Source organism: Macadamia integrifolia, chromosome 10 (assembly GCF_013358625.1).
Source record: "Macadamia integrifolia cultivar HAES 741 chromosome 10, SCU_Mint_v3, whole genome shotgun sequence".
In the NCBI taxonomy this organism is placed as follows: Eukaryota; Viridiplantae; Streptophyta; class Magnoliopsida; order Proteales; family Proteaceae; genus Macadamia; species Macadamia integrifolia.
In genome coordinates, this window is record NC_056566.1 from 1,130,985 (window position 1) to 1,140,232 (window position 9,248).

Genomic DNA, 9,248 nt, shown 5'->3' on the forward strand with positions numbered 1-9,248 from the left:
TGCTATTACTTGAAATATCCAAAGAAGTGATTTTCTTTTGAGTTTCAAGCCAATCAGGAAAGGAGGGACCTAATTGACAAGACCCAATCTCGAGATCACTAACTTTGAATGGAGGAACCCATCCGGAGCTAACATTCAAAATTAAGGAATTTGAAGACATGGATAAGTAATCTAAGTTTTTTACTTTGGAGAAAAGAGATTCAGACACAGTCTCAGTCAAGTGATTGGATGACACGTCAAGTGAAATCAACTCAGAATGCTCTCCAATAGAATTAGGAAGGCTTCCTATTAAGTTATTATACCCTAAATTGAAACTTCTTAAGTTGTGAAGAGAACCAATCGAGCTAGGGATCCCTCCCGCAATGTCATTAAGAGTCAAACTAAAATCAACCAAAAATGTCATATTCGCAATAGAGGAAGGGAGTCTTCCATGTACTTTATTGATAGATAAGTTGAATACCTCAATTCTTCTCCAGCTTCCCTTTAGTAGCTGCCCACAACTGGCAATAAGATTATAATTTTCTCTAAGATTCAGATAATGCAAATTTGGAAGCTCAGAGATACCAAGGGGAATCCTTTCATGCAATCCATTATTACTTATGTCCAAATATACAAGACTTCTTATGTTTACAATCCACTCAAAAAGCTTTGAAGTGAAGCCATTAAAGCTAAGGTCCATCACTGCAAGTGAAGTGAAATTCACAAATTGAAGGGATGAAATGGGATCAGGCAAGCCACAATTATATAAGGGTTTGTCTGAATGTAACCGAGGTGGGTTATAAAATAATTGACACTGATTTCTCTTTTCCTCCATTACCCTCATTTAGAATCTTAACATTCGTTGAAAACATGATAGCAAAGTAATTGTCCATTCGTTGAAAACATGAAGTTACAACTAATGAAATCGTTGTCTTTCTTCCCCAGTTGTCTTCTCCGCGGGTTTCTCTCGTCTCAGGTTTCATAGCGAAAATTTCTTCCCCACTTTTTCTCTCATTTACAATGAAGCGATAGATCGTTTGATTCAGCCTTGCATCCTTGTACTATACTGGCTGATCGTCCCAAGCAATTTGCAGCTTCCGACCTCCATATGCTGTTAATATTTCCCACCGGTGGATTTGAAGAAGGCGGGGAACATCTTCCCTAATCACAAATAGGTATGGTCGATCGTCCCTAGCAAGTTGCAGCTCCAACCTCCATTTACCCTAAAAACAACCCGGTACGGTGCTGATTTTTCTAGATTTAATTTCTCAGTTCTTTGTCCACACATTTGCTAAAGTGCAAACAAGCCCTATGATTCTGTTCATTGGGTTCTCTATTCAACAACTGAACCCACCACTTGTTCGATGAAATTCCAGAATTAAATCTATTACAGCCTTGCCAACATTTTTATTCCCCATAACCCTGGCTTGCCCTACTCTATCTTCCCACCACTAATCCCTTGTACCCCAGGCTGAGAAATCCCAAACCCTAGGTTATCCTATACTGTACTACTAGTGTGGGTCTATCCATCATTGATGAGCAGGAAAATGTGATTACCTTCTATCTTCAGTAAAAATGATGAAGGATATTTTTTAAAATGACAATTGATTATATCTTAAAGAGACTTTGTGAACCAGCAACATGCAAGGAAAACATAATTAGATAATTATGTGCATTGGGACGAATCACTTTAGATAAGAGGCCATTATTTTGCTGTTCCTGTATGTTAAACTCGATGTTCTGTTACTCTTGGAATTAGTTGGTTGGTTTGGTTCTATGATTATATGAACTTCATCAGGTTCATCTGGAAGCCATGAAGTAATAAACCTTTTCTGCGGATCCCCTAAGGAGATTAGATGACCCATGTTTCAACAAATTAGAGCTGTTTCGATAGATGTTTTCTTGGATGTTACCTCAGATCCATAAAAGCTAGATGCCAATTTTTGTCATTGCTCAACTCAATCAACTTTGAATTCTCATTGCAGTAATTTTCTTTCCCTCAGTCTTAGTTTTTGTGGTTATATGTTAATATGATTTTTTTTTTTTGTTATTATAGTAGGCCAGATTAGTGGTGTTAAAGTCCAAACCAAATTGATTGGACCGAACAAGGTCGACCCAATAAAACTAGATCGAACTGAACCTGGATCCTGACCGATAGAAAAGGCAAGAAAATGAAAATGAAAAACAACTTGTTTATTATTAGGCAAAACGTTTTTCTGGTCAGCAGTGCTGGTAAGGGCATTCATGGTCGGGAGTAAGGGCTGTGTTATATGAAAAACAACTTGAATATGAGGAAGATTGAAAATGCCTAATGGGTTTATGGATTAAGGGCTGTGTTATATGAAAATGAATTATCTTCATATTGAATTTTAATGATCTGTGTTAGTTGTGATAGTTGTTTATGGATAGAGAAACTGGGGATTCCCCAAGAGATGGTGGTTTTAATCCATCATGCTTTTGGTTTCAACTTTCACTATGCTAAATGGATTTCTGGATGCTAATGTTCTTACCCTACTTCAGGCGTGCAAATTGTTTGTATTGTTTAACATGTTCGTTATTTTATGTATATGAACATTTTTCACTGTTTTTTATGTGAGAAAGTTATTGTGGAAAACTTTCAGCCTTGACTAGATCTTTTTATTGTTGCTTCAGTTCCAAAACCTTCTTACTAAGTTTCAGAATTCTACAGATGCTTGAAAAGCCTTTTTATTAGGAAGAACCATGAAGCTTTTGAAAAGCCTTTTTATTGTTCTGCATTTTAATTGATGGGTTGAGGTTTTCTGGTCTGTCACCCCATATGGGAATTTTTTGAGGGGTGCTTTCTAGACCGTTGGATCTAAATTTCTTTAGGTTGAAGTGTTGATTTGGAATAAGTGGTATGTATAACAATACCGTGGTTATAATTTTAAGAAACCCTCTTTTTGGTAGAAGAGTTTATGAAACCTAAGATACGTATTGGTATTTGATAGAGAAACGAAAGAGGAAGGAAGAGTTTGCAACTGCAGCGCTTCACCCACCGATCTCGCCGGAGAACGATCAAGCATCAAACTTCTTTTTGCTTCGACGGGTAATTTTTATTGGGTACTTCATTTTTTTCATGTTGGTTATAAAGATTCATTGCTTGAAAAATCTGAGAGGCGGAGAGAGAGACGGTTTTTGATCGGTGACGACTTGGGGATCTTGCGGTAGCTGATAATCATGAGCAAAAGGAGGAGGAGAATCATGGAGGATCGTAGAGGTTAAGAGCTGGGAGTGGGAGTCATTATGGAGGTTCCAAGTTTAGAAGGGGCCAGTTGCTTGTCGATGGAAGAAAGAGCACAGACGGTGGTCTAATGTGGGTAAAGAAGGGAGAGATCTCCAATGGCAATGATATTCTCATTCAAGAAGCTAAAGGCAAAACCAATCGTGGTTCGCGAATTCATGCCTGACGTCCTTGTTCCTCTCAGGCGTTCTGATTTAGCCTGATCCTGTGAGAAAGAGGGGAAACGCAAATGCTCCATGTTCCATCCATGGCATTTCTCATTTCGCATTTCGCATTTGGCTTTTGGCATTTGGCATTTGGCATTTGGCATTTGGCATTTGGCATTTGAACTGGTTGGTTGTCGTCTCCTTCGTCATGATAAGGAAAGAATGGAGGAGGAACAGAAGAAGAAAGTTGCTAAATCTGTAGGGTAGGGTAGGGTTTCCAACCTCAGGTCCTCCGCTTGATTTCACAGGCTCTTTTGTTGTCATACTACTGCCTTTGGTAATGCATTATGCATTATGTGGTGGAGGAGTTTACTGTGTTTGGTGTACTATGGTGTGTGGAAGACCATCTTAACAATTTCCCAATGGTTCTTCTTGTGCAGATGGGGAGCCAGAGTTGGTCAACATATTGGTGGGAAATAATTAAAGTAGTATATATGCCACAACTTTTGTAATAAAAAGTGTCCCAGTTATTGTGGCTTTACAAATAAAATAAAAATCCAGTCCATTTGGTCATTGTTGCAAGTTCTTGAGCCTCCAGAGGAAGGTGGGATTGGTTGTGGCCGTTGGACTGTTGGAGACTTGGAATGGACCAAAGTCTCTGCACGTATACGTACTACCGTTGTTTTTTAATTAACTTGCAAGGGGTGTTTTTCTTATTGGATAAGTAGGCCTTGAAAAGAGTTCAACTTACCTATCCAATGTCTATCATTGTTTGTTTTTCTCAGCTAGCAAACACACTATAGGGAGTGGTGTCTCTTGGTTGGTTCAGAGAACATTTTTTGGTAGGTAAGGAGGGAAGTAGGTAACAACTATGAGTCTCGAACTTGAAACATCCTGGTGAGCATGGGTTTTTTGCATACCATAGCTCACCAACTGCGCTAGGCAGTTGTTGTTAAGCTGGCTGGTTCAGAGATGCTTCTCATCATGACTAACATTGATTTTGCCACATTGTTCATCGGAAGAGATTATAATCTTGTAGATATGTAGATATTAAGGTTTTCTATTCATATGTTAAGTTTCAACCCAATTTGAAGTTGGTAAAAAAAATCATGTATTAAAAATATGGGAGAGGGTTGGGCATGCTAGTGGGTCACCCAGGACTCGTGTATCAATTGAAGGAGTTCGTATTGATTCTTCTAGCCGATTAGATTTCTGTTCCTTCTTTAAGTTCTGATCCATAATTAGTTCTAGGAACTCATAACAATCTCTGGTATTAGTTCTGATTTACTTCTTTGGGCTCAAAAGCACGTGTCTACTTTCTTCCCATTGTTACCTTCATGTTCATTTCCCAGTGCGGTTTGGTTGATTTCCTTTGGAAAACTGGTCTCATCTTCCATTGAGAGGAGTTTGAAGTGAAAATGATTTGGTGGGAAACAACTACCAGGAACAGATGGGGAAACTCAAAACATGTAAGGGACACCCAAAATTACTTTGTATGCTGGGGGAAGATATTTCAAGCTCTGATTTGAAGCTTTCTAAGCAGCTAAAATTCCTTTTACCATAAGAAAATGAAGACACTGAAATTTTTAAAAAAGCAGCCTTATAGTTCCCTTCACTATGTCAACAGACTAAACGCCATTTAATGGATTCACACGACTTTCACTCATGGTAGCAGAAGGTGGTGAAGCTTTAGTGAAGCTATACAAAAAATCAATGTCAAAACTGATGTAAAATACCCATAAAAATTGGGGAATAATTACTACAAATGAGTAAAGAAATTAAGAGTGCTATTATTCTTACACTCAGAACTCTTGCAACTCATCTTACTATTTAATCTCTTCTTATGTCCCTCTTTTGTCTTATTAGGGATGGCCACAATCATTGGCTTAGCCTTTACGGTCTTTTGGGATTCTAGGGTAGCACTCGTCTCATCCAAGTCATCTGCATCTATCACCTCTGAAACTTGTTCAGTGGATGTCTGTCTCTGCTCCAACTGAGAATCAAGTTTTACTTTCTTGAATGGGTTCTTGAGAAACTCTCCTTTCTTGAATGGGTTTTTGAGAAACTTTGGTTGTCTGCCTCTGCGCCAACTGAGAATCAAGTTCTTTCTTGAATGGGTTTTTGAGAAACTCTCCTTTCTATATAACCTTAGATTCTTCAGCACCTATCACCTTTGAAGCTTGTTCAGTGGTGGTTTGCATTTGTTCCAAAAAATCAACAACTTTTCTTTTCTTGAAGGGGTTGTTGTCTGGAAATTCTCTTTTTTCTACAATGTCATCAACTTTTTGGTGGAATTCCGAAGGGGCTATTAGTTTTTCAAGGGCAGCGGCTTCCTTCAAATAGCTCCTCTTATCCAAGTCACCTTCTGCTCTGTATCTGTTCATGACTAAAACTTTGTAAAAATAGAGCTTACCACAAAATATGCACAACATGCACACAGACAAGATAGAACAAGATTAGACTGGCATTTGGCATGCCAACCAATCTTCACATAATTGAGGTCCCATTATGACTAATATATTATGAAATAAACAGGTAAGAAGTGGACAACACACATAGGTAAATAAATGTCAATCAATTTCTCGATCACAATGACAAAAGGGACAATCATCAGGTAAATAAAAGAGACAAATGAGGTTACCTTTAGTGTGAACGCCATTCTTAACAAATTCCAAATGAAATATTTGAATTTATGATCAACTTTTGTTTTCCACCCAAACGACCATATCAAAGATTTAGAACTCATTAATTGGGATGCTCTTTAAAAATGATAAGATTAGTTGCAGTTTTTGCAATTAAGGTGTCGTTCTTTGAGCAATGGCAAAAGATGGAGTCCTCAAAATCCACCCTAGAGAAGTGGGATGCTAAGAATCTTAGGTACTGTTTAATAACGTTTCTGTTGTTTCTGTGTCTAGAAATAGCAGAAACAACTTTTCATGTTTTCGAAAACAAAAATGGATTTTTTGGTATTTGATGAACCTGTTTCCCGAAACGTATTTTATAGACATAATGCCACTAAAAAATCCAATAGTATCATCGGATGCCCAAAAGGGAGAGAAGGTTTGGTTGCCACTTTTTAGATTTAAATAGTTGAGAGATTTATCGGGCACAACAACATTTTTTTAATCTCAAATTCGTTTCTAGAAACGACGAAACAAGTCGGACTTGTTTTGTCAAAGTCTTTTCTATGGCATAAATTTCGATTTATGTTTCTAGAAACGGGTGAAATGAAACAACTTTATCAAATGTTTTTTTAGGTTGTTTCTCCGTTTCTAGAAACAAAAAATCACAGAAACGGCAGAAATAGAACATTGTTAAACTGTGCCTTAGAAACTACCAACTTCTAAAAGAGAAGTGACAAGTGGTGCATTCCAACTACACAAACCAAGTGGCAAGTTCTAAACATTCACAAACAAGAAAAAAAACACATTTAGTAGCTTCTCTCAAGTATTTTTTGAAAATTCTTCACCATAACAACACCAACTTCTACATGATTTCTTAACTAACTTTACTATGAATAGTTGAACCCCAAAAAAGTCTTGGTGGATTTGAACCACCATTCCCTTGGAACATAATTGAGACATGCTCATGTTCTGAGTGCTCTACCAATTGAGCTAAAGAACCATAAAGTAGAATTGTCAGGTATAAATGCAATAAGACTACAAGAATACTATTTCTTACTTTTTATATAGAATTTCATAAAAACTACTTGTTTTGAAAATGAATACTAAGCACTTGAATGATCAAACAATCAAAACACAAAATCAATAGCATCAATAATGAAAAAGAATCAATTTAGCCGCCTAAGAAATATGATGTCAAAGCATGTTATAAATCATGCCCATATCAACCTATCAAAGTGAACTGTCAAAAAATGCAGAAGATGGCAGCTAAGATCGAAGGGAAAGGTCGGTAAGGATAAAATGAAACTTACTTTTGTTTACAAGGTCAACCATGAGAGGTGGAATGTACGGGCTGATTCACTTTCTAGTCTTGGTGTGTGTACTACTCTTCTAGTATTACTCTTAACATTATGACATAATTACTTCTAGATAAAGGATATTCTTTGAGACAATAGATTCAGACATTGCTTGAAACCTGGATTGCTGCAAAACAAAACTATAGTTTTAGGAGGGGTGGTCCATGAAAGAAACAAAAATTCATAGTTCCTAATAAAAAGATCTAGTCGAGGCTGAAAGATTTTCACAGTTACTTTCTCACATAAATAACAGTAAAAAGCATATACATAAAATAAAAGATGTGGTCAAGAAAGGACCATTGAAGAGAAACCAATTTCTGGTCAGCAGAGAGGAAACCCGAAATCAATTCAGAAAATTCTGAAAGCAGTAACATGAACAGTACCAAAAAAAGAAGGTGCCCTGGGTCAGCAGACTCAGCACCGCAATACAATGCAACAAATCTGAACAGTAAACAGAGCAGAACGGAGAAAACAAAGAAAAGAGAAGTCACAAGATAAGGGGTCAACTAGCGAAAGAAAAGTTACCCTATTGATGTGGTCATTTAGTATTGATTGGGACTCATTACTTCTCACCAACAAAATTAATGATGAGTTTACATCTTTCTCTCCGTTTCAAAATTTTACAAAATTTTCTGCTCTCTTTCTTGCAAATATAGTCTGAAAGAATAAGAGCTCTTAAAAGGTTTGTTTGGAATTCCTATTGATATAATAAAGGGATAAAGTTTTTTCAAAAGGTTTGTTTGGAATTCCTAGTATACCCTTCATCCTAACCGTTTGAGTTAAAAATTGAATTTACAAGAATAACCTCACACAGCAACGCAAGAAGACAAAATTTTGAGGACAATATAATTTAGGTTATAATATACATTGTAACTGAGTCGGTTATACTCAGACTTACCCATTATATAAATGCAACACTGTCAATAATGGAAGCATATTCAACATATGGAGCCATTCAATCCCACCATCGAAAAGTCCACCCCATTCATCCCAAGATATCTTAGAGAGCTGAGACTAGCCACCCATTGTAGATTGTCAGCCATCAAATAATAAGGGAGATTAAAACCGAAACCTAGAAAAAGATCAAGGTATTGCAAGCTAGAAAGGTTTCCCAAACTGGGAGGAATTTTACCACAAAAGCCACCATTTGATAGGTTAAGATATTGCAATTCTCTCAAAGAACCAAGAAAATCAGGAATTGAGATGTCATCAAATGTGTTGAAATTCAAGTCCAAGTACCTCAATGACTTGAGTCTTTACAAAGCAGGATCAATATTGCCACTTAAGTTCCACAACCCATACCTGTAAGAAGTATTCCAATGATTAGGAGTATCCAAAATGTAAGAAGGGTTGTGGAGATCAACTCCAATCACAGCTCCAGAAGTGTTGTCACACTGCACTCCTCTCCATTGACAACAATCATTTCCTTGTCATGACAAGAGACGGTTTTCGGGATCAATGAGACCATTTTTAAACTGAATAAGAGTTTTCCTTTCTGATTCTAGACAACGGGTTTCACCATTACAAGCAAGCTTTTCAGTTGATAGCAAACAGAAAATCAATAGGACCAGAAAAGTTACAGAAAATTTTCCCCATTATGCCAATTCTCAAATTATTTCAAAGTAGTCTGTAAGGCCTTGCTTAAATATGGTGAATTATATATATATATATATATATATATATAAAAGATCACCTTCCACGGTACTCAATTAATTCAAGTTGACGACTTCTATGCATTGAACATTAATCAGAGCAAAAGTCATTGAACAGCCCGCCACGTTCTAAGGGCGGCTGCTCTGCCGTACGTCTTGCCCTGCGCTGGTTGTGGAATGCTTCATACTTGGTGTCTTTTTGTTTTTTTTTTTTTGGGGGTGGGGTGGGC

At 37.1% G+C, this 9,248-nt stretch overlaps 1 long non-coding RNA gene across 3 annotated transcripts; it reads left to right on the top strand.

Moving 5' to 3' along the window:
* The first annotated feature begins 636 nt into the window (after nucleotides 1-636).
* On the top strand, nucleotides 637-3,969 carry LOC122091266. 3 transcript variants are annotated; one of them, XR_006143902.1, is made up of 3 exons: nucleotides 637-771; nucleotides 925-1,216; nucleotides 2,949-3,969. It is a non-coding gene; the product is annotated as an uncharacterized LOC122091266 (long non-coding RNA). The 3 variants fall into 3 exon arrangements; XR_006143901.1 differs by lacking the exon at nucleotides 637-771 and having other exon boundaries at nucleotides 803-1,216; nucleotides 2,949-3,046; nucleotides 3,169-3,969; XR_006143900.1 differs by lacking the exon at nucleotides 637-771 and having other exon boundaries at nucleotides 792-1,216.
* The last annotated feature ends 5,279 nt before the right edge of the window (nucleotides 3,970-9,248 follow it).